We start from the raw sequence: 20,180 nt of genomic DNA on the forward strand, positions 1-20,180 counted from the left end.
GATGCCATTTTCCTTGACTTCCGGAGGGCGTTCGATACAGTTCCGCACTGTCGCCTGATAAACAAAGTAAGAGCCTACGGAATATCAGACCAGCAGTGTGGCTGGATTGAAAAGTTTTTAGTAAACAGAACACAGCATGTTGCTCTCAACGGAGAGACGACAACAGACATTAAAGTAACTTCTGGCGTGTCACAGGGGAGTGTCATGGGACCATTGCTTTTCACAATATATGTAAATGACCTAGTAGATAGTGTCGAAAGTTCCATGCGGCTTTTCGCGGATGATGCTGTAGTATACAGAGAAGTTGCAGCATTAGAAAATTGTAGCGAAATGCAGGAAGATGTGCAGCGGATAGGCACTTGGTGCAGGGAGTGGCAACCGACCCTTCACATAGACAAATGTAATGTATTGCGAATACATAGAAAGAAGGATCATTTATTGTATGATTATATGATAGCGGAGCAAACACTGGTAGCAGTTACTTCTGTAAAATATCTGGGAGTATGCGTGCGGAACGATTTGAAGTGCAATGATCATATAAAATTAATAGTTGGTGAGTCGGCTACCAGGTTGAGATTCATTGGGAGAGTCCTTATAAAATGTAGTCCACCAACAAAGGTGGTGGCTTACAAAACACTCGTTGGACCTATACTTGAGTATTGCTCATCAGTGTGGGATCCATACCAGATCGGGTTGACGGAGGAGATAGAGAAGATCCAAAGAAGAGCGGCGCGTTTCGTCACAGGGCTATTTCATAAGCGTGATAGCGTTACGGAGATGTTTAATAAACTCAAGTGGCAGACTCTGCAAGAGAGGCGCTTTGCATCGTGGTGTAGCTTGCTGTCCAGGTTTCGAGAGGGTGCGTTTCTGGATGAGGTATCGAATATATTGCTTCCCCCTACTTATACCTCCCGAGGAGATCACAAATGTAAAATTAGAGAGATTCGAGCGCGCACGGAGGCTTTCAGACAGTCGTTCTTCCTGCGACTGGAACAGAAAAGGAAGGTAATGACAATAGCACGTAAAGTGCCCTCCGCCACAGACCGTTGGGTGGCTTGCGGAGTATAAATGTAGATGTAGATTTAGATGACGCTGCATCACAGACATGAGTGCCTGCGATGGTGTACTCAACGACGAACCAACGCGCACGAATGGAAAAACGTCATTTTTTCGGATGAATCCAGCTTCTGTTTACAGCATCATGATGGTCGCATCCGTGTTTTGCGACATCGCGGTGAACGCACATTGGAAGCGTGTATTCATCATCGCCATACTGGCGTGTCACCCGGCGTGATGGTATGGGGTGCCATTGCTTACATGTCTCGGTCATCTCTCGTTCGCACAGACGGCACTTTGAACAGTGGACGTTATATTTCAGATGTGTTACGACCCGTGGCTCTACCATTCATTCGATACCTGTGAATCCCTACATTTCAGAGGGATAATGCACGACCGCATGTTGCAGGTCCTGTACGGGCCTTTCTGGATACAGAAAATGTTCGAATGCTGCCCTGGCCAGCACGTTCTCCAGATGTCTCACCAATTGAAAACGCCTGGTCAATGGTGGCCGAGCAACTGGCTCATAACAATACGCCAGTCACTACTCTTGATGAAGTGTGGTATCGTTTTGAAGCTGCATGGGCACCTGTACCCGTACACACCATCTAAGCTCTGTTTGACCCAATGCCCAGGCGTATCAAGGCTGTTATTACGGTCAGAGGTGGTTGTTCTGAGTACTGATTTCTCAGGATCTATGCACCCAAATTGCGTGAAAATGTAATCGCATGTCAGTTCTAGTATAGTATATTTGTCCATTGAAGACCCGTTTATCATCTGCATTTCTTCTTGGTGTAGCAGTTTTAATGGCCAGTAGTGTATAATTGCGAGGAGCTGGATGATTCATAAAATCGCGATCTGGGTAGAGGTAGCCGTTGGAACACAGCTGCAGTTGCGCTTTAAACGACTCTGAACGTTCGAATATAATAAATTTTCTTGAGACTGAGAAACTTATGTCCAGAAATCAGCATGGCTTCTGAAAGCATCGCTCATGCCAAACTCAGCTTTCCCTTTTCACATTTGATATCTTGCTAATTACTGACCAAGAGTAACAGGCAGATTCCATATTTCTAGATTTCTGGAAAGCATTTGACATGACGCCCCACTGCAGGCTATTAACGAAGGTCCGAGCATATGGAATAGGTTCCCAGATATGTGTGTGGCTCGAGGGGTAATCGCAGCCATGCTCTCCGAGCTGATAGTCCATGCTGCTGCAAACGTCGTTGAACTGTTCGTGCAGATGGTTGTTGTGTTGCAAACGTCCCCATCTGTTGACTCAGGGATCGAGACGTGGCTGCAGGATCCGTTACAGCCATGCGGATAAGATGCCTGTCATCTCGACTGCTAGTGATACGAGGCCGTTGGGATCCAGCACGGCGTTGTGTATTACGCTACTGAACCCACCGCTTCCATATTCTGCTAACACTCATTGGATCTCGACCAACGAGAGCAGCAATGTCGCCATGCGATAAATCGCAATCGCGATAGGCTACAAACCGACATTTATCAAAGTCGTAAAAACGTGATGGTACGCATTTCTCTTCCTTACACGAGGCATCACAACAACGTTTCACCAGGCAACGCCGATCAACTGCTATTTGTGTATGAGAAATCGGTTGGAAACTTTCCTCATGTCAGCACGTTGTTGGTGTCGCCACCGGCGCCAACCTTGTGTGAATGCTCGGAAAAGCTAATCATTTGCTGTCAGTTAAATTTCGCGTCTGTAGCACGTCATCTTCGTGGTGTAGGAATTTTAATGGCCAGTAGTGTACTAATATCATCCAAAACTAAAACGTGCTAGCAGTTACCTGCGACATTTGAGAGGCAGCTACTAGCATGTAATAGTGAACGAACTGAAGCGCCTCCTTCTTCTGAAGGTAGGGAATGCTTACAACATCAATTCCAGACTTTATCCTTGTCGAGTAAGGCAGTACCCCGCTCCCGACCTCTAAGCCGCTAGCGCATTAAGCGGTTACTCCCCCCGTTACAGCGTTCATTGATCTATCCTTGTCAGAGTGCTATCTCTGTTGATATGTGTCTTGCTATCGAAACTTGTTTTACTCGTTCTGTGCGTTTATCGACAACTCCAAATAGCAAGTATATTTATCACTGTTTGAAATTTTTGTTTCGTCTAATAGTTCCTGTTTCAATAAGCTGGACGGACAATAGTAACATGCAAGTGAGTAAGTCACGTACAGGTGAATAAGTCACGTATTTTAATAATGATTTGCCACATTTTCTCTGTTTCTACAGATGAAATATCTAATAACTGGGGTTACGTTGGCTATGGTTGCAAATTTAATTTTCTCACAACCAGTTTATTAGATGTCTCTTCGATTACTTTGCTGAACATGAAAAAGAAGACATGCGGTGCAAATTCCGGCTGCGATTTAAACCGATTATGAAACTTGCAACACAACTACTCCTCCCAGACAGGACGATTACGTGTGTGCCGGTGCAAGGCTTCTAACAAAGACAGAGGGAATTAATAGTCCGACAATTTAATTACAGATTCCGGATCGATTCCCAATGACCAATACAGGGGTAAATTCGTTTTGTAGCAAATAATTACATTCTGGACTTCCTAATATTTCGATTGCGTATCAAGAACCATGGACCTTGCCGTTGGTGGGGAGGCTTGCGTGCCTCAGCGATACAGATAGCCGTACCGTAGGTGCAACCATAACGGAGGGGTATCTGTTGAGAGGCCAGACAAACGTGTGGTTCCTGAAGAGGGGCAGCAGCCTTTTCAGTAGTTGCAGAGGCAACAGTCTGGATGATTGACTGATCTGGACTTGTAACACTACCCAAAACGGCCTTGCTGCGCTGGTACTGCGAACGGCTGAAAGCAAGGGGAAACTACAGCGGTAATTTTTCCCGAGGGCATGCAGCTTTACTGTATGATTAAATGATGATGGCGTCCTCTTGGGTACAATATTCCGGAGATAAAATAGTCCCCCATTCGGATCTCCTGGCGGGGACTACTCAAGAGGATGTCGTTATCACGAGAAAGAAAACTGGCGTTCTACGGATCGGAGCGTGGAATGTCAGATCCCTTAATCGAGCAGGCAGGTTAGAAAATTTAAAAAGGGAAATGGATAGGTTGAAGTTAGATATAGTGGGAATTAGCGAAGTTCGGTGGCAGGAGGATCAAGACTTTTGGTCAGGTGAATACAGGATTATAAATACAAAATCAAATAGGGGTAATGCAGGAGTCGGTTTAATAATGAATAAAAAGATAGGAGTGCGGATAAACTACTACAAACAGCATAGTTAACGCATTATTTGGCCAAGATTGACACGAAGCCCAGGCCTACTACAGTAGTACAAGTTTACATGCCAACTAGCTCTGCAGATGACGAAGAAATTGAAGAAATGTATGATGAAATAAAAGAAATTATTCAGATAGTGAAGGGAGACGAAAATTTAATAGTCATGGGTGACCGGAATTCGGTAGTAGGAAAAGGGAGAGAAGGAAACGTAGTAGGTGAATATGGATTGGGGCTAAGAAATGAAAGAGGAAGCCGCCTGATAGAATTTTGCACAGAGCACAACTTAATCATAGCTAACACTTGGTTCAAGAATCATAAAAGAAGGTTGTATACATGGAAGAAGCCTGGAGATACTGACAGGTTTCAGATAGATTATATAATGGTAAGACAGAGATTTAGGAACCAGATTTTAAATTGTAAGACATTTCCAGGGGCAGATGTGGACTCTATTGGTTATGAACTGTAGATTAAAACTGAATAAACCGCAAAAAGGTGGGAATTTAAGGAGATGGGACCTGGATAAACTGACTAAACCAGATGTTGTACAGAGTTTCATGGAGAGCATAAGGGAACAATTGACAGGAATGGGGGAAAGAAATACAGTAGAAGAAGAATGGGTAGCTTTGAGGGATGAAGTAGTGAAGGCATCAGAGGATCTAGTAGGAAAAAAGACGAGGGCTAGTACAAATCCTTTGGTAACAGAAGAAATATCAAATTTAATTGATGAAAGGAGAAAATATAAAAATGCAGTAAATGAAGCAGGCAAAAAGGAATACAAACGTCTCAAAAATGAGATCGACAGGAAGTGCAAAATGGCTAAGCAGGGATGGCTAGAGGGCAAATGTAAGGATGTAAAGTCTTATCTCACTAGGGGCAAGATAGATACTGCCTACAGGAAAATTAAAGAGACCTTTGGAGAAAAGAGAACCACTTGTATGAATATCAAGAGCTCAGATGTAAACCCAGTTCTAAGCAAAGAAGGGAAAGCAGAAAGATGGAAGGAGTATATAGAGTGTCTATACAAGGGAAATGTACTTGAGGACAATGTTATGGAAATGGAATAGGATGTAGATGAAGATGAAATGGGAGATGCGATATTGCGTGAAGAGTTTGACAGAGCACTGAAAGACCTGAGTCGAAACAAGGCCCCGGGAGTAGGTAACATTCCATTAGAACTACTGACGGCCTCGGGAGAGACAGTCCTGACAAAACTCTACCATCTGGTGAGCAAGATGTATGAGACAGGCGAAATACCCTCAGACTTCAAGCAGAATATAATAATTCCAATCCCAAAGAAAGCAGGTGCTGACAGATATGAAAATTACCGAACAATCAGTTTAATAAGTCACGGATGCAAAATAGTAACGCGAATTCTTTACAGACGAATGGAAAAACTGGTAGAAGCCGACCTCGGGGAAGATCAGTTTGGATTCCGTAGAAATGTTGGAACACGTGAGGCAATACTAACCTTACGACTTATCTTAGAAGCTAGATTAAGGAAAGGCAAACCTACGTTTCTAGCATTTGTAGACTTAGAGAAAGCTATTGACAATGTTGTCTGGAATACTCTCTTTCAAATTCCGAATGTGGCAGGGATAAAATACAGGGAGCGAAAGGCTATTTACAATTTGTACAGAAACCAGATGGCAATTATAAGAGTCGAGGGGCATGAAAGGGAAGCAGTGGTTGGGAAGGGAGTGAGACAGGGTTGTAGCCTCTCCCCAATGTCGTTCAATCCGTATATTGAGCAAGCAGTGAAGGAAACAAAAGAAAAATTCGGACTAGGTTTTAAAATCCATGGAGAAGAAATAAAAACTTTGAGGTTCGCCGATGACATTGTAATTCTGTCAGAGACAGCAAAGGACTTGGAAGAGCAGTTGAACGGAATGGGCAGTGTCATGAAAGGAGGGGAATAAGATGAACATCAACAAAAGCAAAACGAGGATAATGGACTGTAGTCGAATTAAGTCGGGTGATGCTTAGAGAATTAGATTAGAAAATGAGACACTTAAAGTAGTAAAGGAGTTCTGCTGTTTGGGGAGCAAAATAACTGATGATGGTCGAAGTATAGAAGATATCTAATGTAGACTGGCAATGGCAAGGAAAGCGTTTCTGAAGAAGAGAAGTTTTTTAACATCGAGTATAGATTTAAGTGTCAGGAAGTCGTTTCTGAAAGTATTTGTATGGTGCGTAGCCATGTATGGGAGTGAAAAATGGACGATAACTAGTTTGGACAAGAAGAGAATAGAAGCTCTCGAAATGTGGTGCTAAAGAAGAATGCTGAAGATTAGATGGGTAGTTCATATAACTAAATGAGGAGGTATTGAATAGGATTGAGAGAAGAGAAGTTTGTGGCACAACTTGACTAGAAGAAGGGATCGGTTGGTAGGACGTGTTCTGAGGTATCAAGGGATCACCAATTTAGTATTGGAGGGCAACTTGGAGGGTAAAAATCGTAGAGGGAGACCAAGAGATGAATACACTAAGCAGATTCAGAAGGATGTAGGTGGCAGTAGGTACTGGGAGATGAAGCAGCTTGCACAGGATAGAGTAACATGGAGAGCTGCATCAAACTAGTCTCAGGACTGAAGACCGCAACAACAATGAGGAACAGAAATCTGAAATCGAATTTCAGCTCCACCCGTTCTGAGAAAAGTTGATAACTCGATCAATGTGGCTGGAATTGTTTTTTCTCCTCCACGGGATACAGGTGCAACGTACGTGGGATTTTATTGCAAAATTATCGATATTCTGGAAAATATCGACTGGTATTTTTAGTTGACCTTGAGTTGCTATCTGAGTTAATTGGCTCTGTTTAAACGCGCGGTTATGGCTCCATTATTGTCTGCTTCGAAATTATCATTACAGTCTAATTATTAAACAAAAGTATGCGGTGATTAGCATATTATACCAAATTAAGATTTATTCAGAAAACAGGATGAGCGATATTTCTAGCCTAACATGACAGCCCAATACGCTCGCTGACCTAACTACCCTATCATTGGCACAATGTATCCTCTTTTCCTAACTCCTTAAGTCAACACTGAACCCGCGAGTGACTCTAGTCAGCCGGCCGGTGTGGCCGTGCGGTTCTAAGCGCTTCAGTTTGGAACCGCGTGTCCGCTACGGTCGCAGGTTCTAATCCTGCCTCGATCATGGATGTGTGTGATGTCCTTAGGTTAGTTAGGTTTAAGTAGTTCTAAGTTCTAGGGGACTGATGACCTCAGAAGTTAAGTCCCATAGTGCTCAGAGCCATTTGAACCATTTTTTTGACTCTAGTCAAGTTCTGCCTGAACGGACACAGACTAAGAGAGCGCCAGTCAAAGAGCTAGTGGAATATGAACTCATTTAGAATTACAGTGCCCTACTTTGGCTGATGATTGCTAATATCACCGTAATTCTCCGTGATGATTACGACCGTCGGCCCAGCCAACGGCGTGATTACGTCTTTCCCGTGAGCGAGTTTGGCTTTAATCTCAAACGAGGACGTGGTTTGCGTCCGTAAACTCCTGTACGTAAGTGTTCAGTTACGGAGTCCGTCACGAGTTAATACTCAAGCTACTTGCACGTATGCCAAGAGTAGTTGGTCGACTCAAGTGCACGGCAGCAAAGGTACACTTCAGATTGCATATGAACACCGCAAGTTAGTACAAATCTGTTTCTCTTCTCAGAGGAACAGATAATGCTACGTGTGTGGAGTCGTATTCTCTACACTATTCAGACTTGGAGAGTAACCACTGGACTCAATGCCGGTAATTTCTCCAACCGACTTCTCTCCATGCTCTCCAAGCAGGGCAGCCAGATACCGCGACTTCTCCTGTCCAGTCCCGACCCCAGAGTCCATTCCGATTTTTGCAAACTTGGCCGTTCTTCGCCGCATGGATCCGTGCGCGTTGATAGCCAATCACGACACAGACTTCCATGTATCCGTGCGCTCAAATTGGTTCAAAAGGCTCTGAGAATTATGGGACTTAACATCTGAAGTCATCAGTCCCCTAGAACTTAGAACTACTTAAACCTAACTAACCTAAGGAAATCACACACATCCATGCCCGAGGCGGGATTCGAACCTGCGACGTAGCGGTCGCGCAGTTACAGACTGAAGCGCCTAGAACCGCTCGGCCACACCGGCCGGTTATCCGTGCGCGTTTGTACCCAACCACGACACCGAATTCTCCCGCGGTTACTATTGCCGCCAAACTTTTAATATGTATCTCAACGCGCAGTGCGCCCGTCCCGTCACAGTCTTCCGCAAATTTTCACTGTGTCCGTAGCTCATGGTCGTGCGGTAGCGTTCTCGCTTCCTGCGCCCGGGTTCCCGGGCTCGATTCCCGGCTGGGTCAGGGATTTTCTCTGCCTCGTGATGACTGGGTGTTGTGTGATGTCCTTAGGTTAGTTAGGTTTAAATAGTTCTAAGTTCTAGGGGACTGATGACCACAGATGTAAAGTCCCATAGTGCTCAGAGCCATTTGAACCATTTTTTTTCCACTGTGGCGCGAAATCTTCTTTCTCTCTTTCGCATATAGCTCCTTCTCACTTCTTTTTGTGACGGCCCAGCCTCTCCCAACGTTTTTGGTGGCCTGAAGTGCTAGCCGACAAAGGGGCCTGACCGTTTTCCAGCGTCTGCGGTCATCTCGTTAGTTTGACATGACACACACAACTCCCTTTTCTGTGTCCATTCTCTCCTACTGGTGGGCCAATTATCTCGTTTTATTAAATGGCTATCTCTGTATATTCGGTGTATTAGTACTGATTTGGCATCACGTAAGGTGCAAAAATGTGCTACCTTACATAACATACCCCTTAGCGAACAAATTTCGACTTGTGTCTCTCAAATACTGGTAGCGTTGACTGAACCAGTTCGAAATTACTCTATCCTGCCTTGAATTGTGCCAATGTGCCACATTCATTCAGATTTGTATGGGGACTACCCCTCAAGATTTTACGTTTAAATTAAAACTGTGGTCATCAATAACTTGACTACTGGTCACCTCTTGATAGATCTACTTGTTCTGTGACTCATCATGAGTACATAACTAGTCAGATGACCCAGTGAGCAATAAAAGAGCAAAATTAAAGCAATACAGAACAGATACATATTAACAGTGTAGCTGTCTGCCTGTACCTCATGGTAGTTCCCCCCTCTACTTATTTGAGGTCTCAGACGTACCTCCTACATAGCTAACACATTCACTTACTTACTAACTGTGGCCGTCCATTCTATACAAGATTATGAAATGCAACGATGAAGTATGACCGCTCTCTAATCCTACAATTTCGTTACTGTTGCTTTCCCTGATTAACATGATATGGAACTTATGAGAAAACGAGGGAAGCGGCATTGGCATGATTTATCAAATTCTTCTGACCTGCACATTTACTGTTAATGTCCAAGATATGAAACTTTAAAGTCATACTGGCAGTACCACTTCTGCTAACTGCGTATTTTTAGCGGTATTTAATTGACAAACAAGCACATCACAAACAGGTAACAACTTTACATGTGATTTTATTACTTGATGTGCATTTAAATTTAATGGATTATTGAAAATATTATGTGACTGGCAGCGGTACCACCAGCAAACATCCTATCAGAGCACATTCGCGCTACAAGTCTTCTCATTTAGGATATGGACTTCAACTGGCCAACATTTAATTCTAACATCGCAGCATAAAAATACAGTGGTTAACATGCACTTGTCAGAAGGCGTGAGTGAGTTCTGCAGATCGCAGCTTTTGATACTGCGGTCAGGCATGTCCCAAATGTTCAGCAGAGTTGCGCCAGCAGCTTCCCAAGGGAGGAGCTATTTCCGAACAATGTCCTATTTATCTGAGGTAAGTTGGGAACGGTATTGTTAGTACGTAGCAATGTAGTTGTCAGGACGCTCATGTTACAAAAGCAGTTGGCGCCTCAGTGGTACCAGCGCAACTCGGAGGGTTTCAACTGACGAACAGAAGCTACGAAAGATTTTAGATAGCACCGTTTTAGATTCTTTCTTATTAGCTACAGAAGCGGGCAGAAGCCTGGGACTTGGAGGTACATTGCGACGAAGATTTTTGTTCGAACGGGGATAGAAAAAGAGGGGAGGGGGTCGCCATTCATGTTAGCTTCGAGGTGAATGGAGAAACAGTTTTGGTATTTCACGGCAAATGCGTGTGGATACTCTTGCTGCCAGTCAGTATCCATCAAATGTTGAGGCTTTCTTCAAACTGATGGTGTCTCTTAGGCTGGAAGTAGGGATTTTTTTCCCCTGGTGAGTGCGTGGGTGACCGGGGAGGGGGGGGGTGTTGGCGTGGGGACAGGGGGGCAGCTGCCCTTTCTGCCCCTCGCTGGGTCTGCCCTTCGCCTGCTCCTCGTCCTTTCGTCATTCGCTCTGAAGCGGTCAATATTACTACGCAGTATTTCCAAATAGGGCTCAGATCGACATATTACGACATAACATTGAGCTCTTTCAAAACTTCTCCTGGAAATATCGTGCCTCCCGCACCGAAATCTAAGCATACCTATATGGTCGCTACTCACTGTTGTTGTTTTGTTGAAAGTGAGTTCAAAGTAAGATGAAAGATTACTCTTTGCAGAGTTCACATAAAAGTATAAATCGTTGGCGGCATGATGGCATGTTAGAGCAGATGAGTACAAAAAAGGCAGCATTATTATAGATCAATCTTACGAACTACTGGAGATGAAATACAGGGTACGGTACCTTACAGCCACGAAGGAATAATTTTCCTTTTAAAGATAATTGTTTTAATTTTCTGACACATGACTTACCATTATTCTACTTTAAAAATTCAGTTCACGCAGTTTTCAATAAAAGTAGATTAAGATATTTATGTGTGTGCATACATTACTTATCCAAATAATACAATCGTTTAGCGCACGTGTTGTAGCAAGACGTTTCCATAACTATATCTCAAAGACTCTGAAGGGAAACTGTGCTTGTACATTTCAGGCCTTTGAAAGAACTGCCAGGAGACATCCGCAATGTGCTGTAAGACAGGGCGTTTGTGTTCCCCCCCCCCCCCCCACCTCCTCCCCTCTGCAATAAGTTTTTATTTATTACAGAGTCTTCATACATGGGTAACCAGCAGTTGTCTGCACCGCAAATATTTCTATAATGGCAGGTGCCATTGACATGCTGATTTCACAGATGTTAAGGTAGGCTCGGGCCCTCCTTTGCAGTCCACACACAGAGCATTAGGAGCTTCAACAGCACCATAGTTAAAGAAGACCAAATTAGAACGTCAGTGTGTTTGTTGTGGGAGGTTTACGAGATATCGTATTTTAAATACTGTAAACACTGACAGTAGTTTGTTCCGGGAAATGTGAATTTCGCATGAATGCGTCTGTGCAGCCCTACACAGATGTTAATAAATCTCGGGAGGTGTCGTGTTGTTAAATCGGACATCGCCTAGAACGAACGAAAGACAAACAAAGGTGAATGCAGTTCAAAAAATGGCTCTGAGCACTATGGGACTTAACATCTATGGTCATCAGTCCCCTAGACCTTAGAACTACTTAAACCTAAGTAACCTAAGGACATCACACGACACGCAGTCATCACGAGGCAGAGAAAAATTCCTGACCCCGCCGAGAATCGAACCCGGGAACCCGTGCGTAGGAAGCGAGAACGCTACCGCACGACCACGAGCTGCGGACGTAAATTCAGTATTTCTTTGAGGTCTGACAAGTCAAGAACCAATGTTAACTCAAAGTCTCTGCTCAAAATGACCACCACCCGCCTCAGTACAAGCTTTCACTCTGCCATGCAATAATTACAGCACACATTCTAGCATTTCAGACGAAACCGCACGGTAGGCAGCAGTAATACGCCGTCTCAGATCATTTGCAATTGTTTTAAGAAGCTGAAGAGGTTGACGCCTGTTGGGACATCTTTCGGCATACACAGTGCACGAACGAAGGGCATACTTCCTACATTCACCGTAATCCATGAGCACGTCGGTTTTTTCGCATTGGGAAATATCATCTGCCAAGTGCGCCTTACTAACAAGGGGAGGCCGCCAATTGTGAAATTCAGATTCAATTCATACTGCGCATGATAAAAGCTCATGGCCAGAGGTGTAATGTGGCAAAGCACCAAGATGCACTTCTCAGCCGTTGTCGAGAAAATCGACGGTTAAAATAAACCGTTGCGGTGAAATACTCTCAACGATTAGTAATTACCGACAGCGTCGTGGCGCAGCGGTAAGCGCTCGGGTTCGTAATCCGAAGGTCGCCGGATCGAATCTCGCGCCATGCAATTTTTTTTTTAGTATTTGTTTTTTGTTATTCAAATGTGTCTATACACACACACACACACATATATATATATATATATATATATATATATATATATATATATATATATATATATATATATATATATATAATTCCCGGCAATCAGTTGCAACAATTATGTATATAATAAGTTGTTGAAGGTCGTTTGTCGTGGAAAAACTGGCGACTTCGAACATCATTATGTTTTCCGCAAACAAAGTTGTATTTCACAAATGTTATTAATTGTCTTCATAATGTTAACCACGTATAGTTAACGGAAGACGTAGAAACGATATTCCGAAACGAATACGTATAGCGTAAGTCAAACGTTCGAATTAGAATAGAAACCCCACGAACACAAATTTGCTGTGGCAGGTATGAAATATAAGCTCCGTTACTCGCTCGTTACACTTGAAGGACAGCTGTTGAATGGGCCGAAACGAGCCGCCGCATAAAAGCGTAGTTGCCTGCTAACTTCGAAAGAAGGTAGATGCGGTCCCCAGCGCAACTTATAACATCGTCGAAAATCAGTGCGGACGTGAGAGCTTTGGTACACCCTGTTAAACAAACGGAAAAATGGAGGCGGTACAATTGGAGAGCGATACGCCTTCACCAAAATACATAAGCAATTCATTAATAGTTTATATATATATATATATATATATATATATATATTTGAATGACAAAAAACTAATAATAAAAAAAAAATGTTGCATGGCGCGAGATTCGATCCGGCGACCGACCTTCCGATTACAAACCCGAGCGCTTACCGCTGCGTCACGACGCTGTATAAAACCATTAACCGTAGAGAGCATTTCACCGCAATGGTTTCTTTTCACTGTCGATTTTCTCGACAACGGCTGAGAAGTGCATCTTGGTGCTCTGCCACATTACACCTCTGGCCATGAGCTTTTATTATGCGCAGTATGAATCGAATCTGAATTTCACAATTGGCGGCCTCCCCTTGTAAGTGCACTATCACAATAAGTGTCAGGACTGTCGCAATACAATCGCAGTGTATACACAACACAATTGAAACAAACGTAACATCATCGCCTAGCATCTAAGCAATAGGATGGAACAAAACAGCTGTCAGTGTTTACACTGTTCGTAACACGACAACTCTTAAACTACTTGCACTAGCTCCTTGCAACAAAACATTATTGCCATTCTCATCTACGCTACTTTTAGGATTTTGCTGTCATAGGCGTTGTCCCATTTAAAAATTTGTAACTGTTGTAAAAAAAACTGTACTTTCATCGACGTCTCAAAATCTATGTATTTGCTACATACACGTGCTCTTGCCTACGATTCAATTTTCTAAAAACCGTCTATCGATAATGCCTTCCATATCCGAAATACTCGTATTTGCCGTGCAATCATTAGGTGACTCACCCTGTATAATAAGATTTTTATGTCACCTATAAAATTCACTTCTCGAAGCTGACCAACTCTTTATATAAGAAATGAAAATTTCGGAGCCTTACCCTGGAAAAATTTCTGCGGACGCCCTAGCGAGTAGCAAGGTATCGTAGCATGGCAGATAAAAACTAACTTGGTGGAAACGCATAGCCCACTGCGGACTTTTATTTCTTGATCTAGGGGAGAACCATTCCAGAAATGCGTCAAATATTGGACCAACAACACGTGAAAACTTACGATAATTTCGTTTTTGCCCTCCACACTCAATTATATCAACAAATTTTGGTGAGTGACTCTTTGGTGTTCCTTGTATCAGTTTTTCTGTCACATTCGCTTTTTGCTCCTCGCCACAAAATAGCAGCAGCATCTTGATAGACCAACGATTCGAACCGGAGTAAACACGAAACAGTGCACAACATCGGTGCACATTTTTCAGCAGTCTAGGAATAACTTCAGTAATATTGCACAGTATTATTGTGGAATAATATTTATAGCATAAGGGCTGCTTTAGCTGACACAGTGCAATGTAACCAGAGTAAATATTGTACAATATTATCGCACATTTTTTTACTGAGCAGTCTGTGGAGACCTTCAGTAATGCACAGCAGTAGTGACCGCCTAGCTGCCGCTTTAGTTGCCACAGCACAGTGTGCAAGGACGTTAAGTTTGGCAGTCTCAGGGTGAATGGCTGCACCTGGAGTGGGAGCGGTGGCAGAGGTTTCTCCCTGAATGGATTAAGAGCGAAACACACACACACACACACACACACACACACACAGACTCTTTACAGGAGTGTGTGCCGCAACCATCAACTCTTTAGTCCGCGTGAGAGATGTTAACCATCCACTTAGTACACAATAACAGCTGTGCGAAAATATAGAAAAAACCAAAAGAAACACCGCGTGATATCGGCGTTGCAGTGATCTGCAATCATTCCAGTGTTAAATCGAATAGAGCGTGTTTGGGCATTGATGGTTAGCCAATAGGAGTTTTTTCAGTAATACACTTGAGAAACTCTTCGGAACCACATCTTTGCAATGTAGAAGAGCATTGGGCGATTTCAGCACATTTACTGCTCTCTCATTTCTTCCATCCTTTAAAGACACAACACAACGGCGGAATTCGTTTAAGAAATAAAAGAAGTACTTTTATTTTATGTTTCATTATTTATGTAATTAGTTTCCACAAAAAACGCAGTGATTTCCTTATCGCTAGCACCACATGAACTCTCAGCTAAGAACATACGTGATTCTGGTACAAAAACGAAAAATGAGTATCTTTTCTTTACAGAAAAGTTATTATTATTATTGTCCCAGAGTGACGGTCATGAAGGCGAATCAAAAAATTCCTTCCTTCGAACTCTTTTTCTGGTGTATTTTTGTGTACATATTACAAGAACGAGGGAAACATGAACGCTCATTTTCACATTATGTTTACACATTTCATCTTTATACAAAAACCCCCAAACTGGAAAGTTTCTTGCTTTAGGCTAAAGAGCGGAAGCCTATCAAATGTGTAAAACAGGCGTAGTCGAAATGGGATCAGTGACAACCCCGGGGAGTGAGAAATCTCTACAGGTGTGAGAAATCATCAAATCATCAGACAACGCCACTTCCATTCCCTGAATTGTTTGTAAGTGAAAAGGCAGAGGCTCCCAGAAATTTGATGGCTGTTAATGTTTCCCATGATGTATCACTAATGGTCTGATCCAACAGAAATGGGTCATTACTCTTATTTTTGCGAAATAAGTCGCATTTATTAGCATCGAGGATCAGCTGCCACTCCCTTCACTAAGTTTCGATCCTGTGCAGCTCTCTCCACATCTCTCCACAGCCTTCTGGCGTTGAAAGTTTGCCGTGTAAAGTGCATCAGCATCATCCACAAATAGCTTGACCGAGCTTCCGGATTCATGTACGAAATTATATACAAGGTTGTTGTGTGGTCTTCAGTCCAGAGACTGGTTGGATGCAGCCCTCCATGCTACTCTATCCTGCGCAAGCTTCTTCATCTCCGAGTACTTACTGCAACCTACATCCTTCTGAATCTGTTTAGTGTATTCATCTCTTGCACCTCCCTCTATGATTTTTACCCTCCAGGCATCTCTCCAATACTAAATTGGTAATCCCTTGATGCCTCAGAACGTGTCCTACCAATCAATCCCCTCTTCTTGTTAAGTCGTGCCACATATTCCTCTTCCCCCCAATTCTGTTGAGTACCTCCTCATTAGTTATGTGATCTACCCATCTAATCTTCAGCATTCTTTTGTAGTAGCACATTTCGAAAGTTTCTATCCTCCGCTTGTCTAAACCATTTACCGTCCATGTTTCGCTTCCATACAAGGCTTCACTCTATACAAATACCTTCAGAAAAGACTTCCTGTCACTTAAATCTATACTCGATGTTAACAAATCTCTGTTCTTCAGAAACGCTTTCCTCGCCGTTGTTAGTCTACTACGACAATTATCAGTTACTTTTCTTCCCATATAGCAAAAATCATCTACTACTTTAAGTGTCTCATTTCCTAATCTAATTCCCTCAGCATCACCTGATTTAATTCGACTACATTTCATTATCCTCGTTTTGCTTTTCTTGACGTTTATCTTATATCCTCATTCCAAGACACTGTCCATTCCGTTCAACTCCTCCTCTAGGTTCTTTGCTGTCTCTGACAGAATTACAATGTCATTGGAGAACCTCAAAGTTTTTATTTCTTCTTCATGGATTTTAATTCTTACTACGAAATTTTCTTTTGTTTCCTTCATTGTTTGCTCAGTATACAGATTGAATAACATCACGGATAGGCTGCAACCCTGTCTTACTCCATACCCAACCACCGCTTCCTTTTCGTGCCCCTCGACTCTTACGTCTGCCATCTGGTTTCTGTACAAATTGTAAATAGCCTTTCGCTCCCTGTATTTTACCCCTGCCACCTTCATAATTTGAAAGAGAGTATTCCAGTCAACATTGTCGAAAGTTTTCTCCAAGTCTACAAATGCTTTAAACGTAGGTTTGCTTTTCCTCAACCTATCTTCTAAAATAATTCGCTGGGTCAGTATTGCCTCATGCCTCACGCGTTCCAACATTTCTACGGAATGTTGTGTCTAGGCAAGACAGCCTAGACACAATGAGAGGAAGCCGAAAGGCACGCGCTAAGCTAAAGCAGGATGACGTGAGGTCTGAAACAGGATGCGTAATGAATGCTATAAAGAAAAGTACGTAGCTTCTGGAATACTTAACTTTAATCCATCCTGTTGGTACATCTGGAGATTGAGGCGATACAAGTGAGACTCTTTAGATACATGCAATGTTACTAATGGCGCCTTGCTAGGTCGTAGCCATTGACTTAGCTGAAGGCTATTCTAACTATCGGCTCGGCAAAGGAGCGAGGCTCTGTCAGTATAGTCTCTAGCTACGTCGTCCGTACAACTGGGGCGAGTGCTAGTCCGTATCTCGAGACCTGCCTTGTGGTGGCGCTCGGTCTGCGATCACACAGTGGCGACACGCGGGTCCGACATGTACTAATGGACCGCGGCCGATTTAAAGCTACCACCTAGCAAGTGTGGTGTCTGGCGGTGACACCACAGGAATCCAAACTGATCTTCCCCGAGGTCGGCTTCTACCAGTTTTTCCATTCGTCTGTAAAGATTTCGTGTCAGTATTTTGCAACTTTGACTAATTAAACTGATAGTTCGGTAATTTTCACACCTGTCAACACTTGCTTTCTTTGGGATTGGCATTATTATATTCCTTTTGACGTTTGAGACTATTTGGCCTGTCTCATACATCTTGCTCACCAGACGGCAAGAGTTTTGTCAGGGCTGGCTCTCCCAAGGCTATCAGTAGTTCTAATGGAATGTTTACTCCCGGGGTCTTGTTTCCACTTAGGTCTTTCAGTGGTCTGTCAAACTCTTCACGCAGTATCATATCTCCCATTTCATCTTCATCTACATTCTCCTCCATTTCTATAATATTGTCCTTAAGAATGTTGCCATTGTATGGACTCTCTATATACTCTTTCCACCTTTCTGCTTTCCCTTCTTTGCTTAGAACTGGTTTTCCATCTGAGCTCTTGGTATTCATTCAAGTGGTTCTCTTTTCTCCAAAGGTTTATTTAGGCAGATACGCCTCTGAATCCTAACATTTGTCCTCTAGCCATCCCTGATTAGCCATTTTGCACTTCCTATCGATCTCATTTTTGAGACGTTTGTATTCCCTTTTGCCTCCTTCATTTACTGCATTTTCATATTTTCTCCTTTCATCAATTAAATTCAATATCTCTTACGTAACCCAAGGATTTCTACTAGCCCTCGTCTTTTTACCAATTTGATGCTCTGCTGTCTTCAATATTTCATCTCTCAAAGCTACCCATTCTTCTGTCATCTTAGCAAAATGGAATTAATGTAATTTTCATGAAATTTGAAAGAACTGTGAGATGCAGTGCAATATGTCTCATCTCAAAGGAATTTTTGTCCTGATTCCAAACCTGTTCGTAAATTTTGCGAGTCTGAAACACTTACGGAGTTACGGAGAATTTAAAATTGCGATCAACATTTTATTTATATTAATTTATTTGATCTGTTTGTGTTACAGCTGTACGTGTTTAACATGATCTCGTGTTTCCTAGTATTAGTTGAACGAATGTTACTTTGCAAAATTAGTTTAATTTAATTTTACCGTAACTTCTGTCGTTAAGACTTGACTTAATTTTTGAAGTTATCGAATGAGTGTTTCCCTCTAAACCGATTATTCTATTATATGTACTTGTCATAGTCCTCATTTCACTGTAGGGAATTTGGGACGATGAATTTAGCTGCTTTCAACACTCTAAATATGACTTTATTAAGGAGATCGGAAAATACAATTTCAAAATGATAGTGTGGTATCTCTGGACTCAGGATGCAAACAGCATTGTTGTGCTGTTGTTATAAATAAGTCTTATTTCTCAAATATATAATTTCCGTAATATGAGTTTCAGTTACGACCATAGAGTCTGTTTCTAGTTGTCACCATCGACTTGTCTTCAATAATCGATAATCGACTGAGAAACAATTACACAAGCTCCACTGAACATATTTGGGAGGACAGGGGACGAAAGTTGTGTAGCAGATTTATTTCACAAAATCGTTTACATACCCAGTGAGTATGAGTCAAGAAGGACGGAAACCATTTCTCCAGACCGTAGGGGAAATCGTTTGTCGAAGGCTGGTTACACTACTGGCACCTTTGGAACGAGTAGTAGTATTTTTACGGGAAACGTTTGGCCGAATGGGGTGCCAAAATTCCACCATTACAAAAAATCAAAGCTGTAGCATATTCCTCCGCATTTTCTTATGGCGTTAATTATTTTACACTTCATAAAACAATCGCAATAATACAGCGTACTATACGAGATGATAGTTGATAGCTTGCTGGCGAACAAGCGTGGTGCAAAAGCTAGCGAGCTAGCACGGTAAAACTATTTCATACATAGCATAAAACATTCCATATAAACAAAAACAGACAGTCGTACGTACAAACGCACACACGTGCCTAAGATCACCCGCGCATTGATGAAGCAATTACAGAAATAGAAACGGAGATTGAATAAGGGATTAAAATGCAGGGTGAACGAATATCAGTGACACGTTTCTCTGATGATACTGCTATTCTCTGTGAAGGTAAGGAATAAATTCAGGTCTCGTTCAGTGGAATGAATAGTTTAATGATCACAGATTGTGTATTCAATGAGGTCATTAGAAAAGAGTGTAAGTAGGCTGTTTAGGTTTTTATATTGGTAACGCCACGTAGCGCTCTGTATGGAAATCACTGGCTGTGCTGTGTGCAGTCTGTGGCTGGTTAGCATTGTTGTAATATTCGCTATTGCAGTGTTGGGCAGTGGAATGTGAACAGCGCGTAGCGCTGCGCAGTTGCGGGTGAGCCGCCAGCAGTGGTGGATGTGGGGAGAGAAATGGCGGAGTTTTGAGAGCGGACGATCTGGACGTGTGTCCATCAGAGACAGTAAATTTGTAAGACTGGATGTCATGAACTTATATATATATATATATATATATACATACATATATATATATATATATATATATATATATATATATATATATATATATATACAGGGTGTTTCAAAAATGACCGGTATATTTGAAACGGCAATAAAA

The sequence above is a fragment of the Schistocerca piceifrons genome, chromosome 7 (genome assembly GCF_021461385.2).
Source record: "Schistocerca piceifrons isolate TAMUIC-IGC-003096 chromosome 7, iqSchPice1.1, whole genome shotgun sequence".
In the NCBI taxonomy this organism is placed as follows: domain Eukaryota; kingdom Metazoa; phylum Arthropoda; class Insecta; order Orthoptera; family Acrididae; genus Schistocerca; species Schistocerca piceifrons.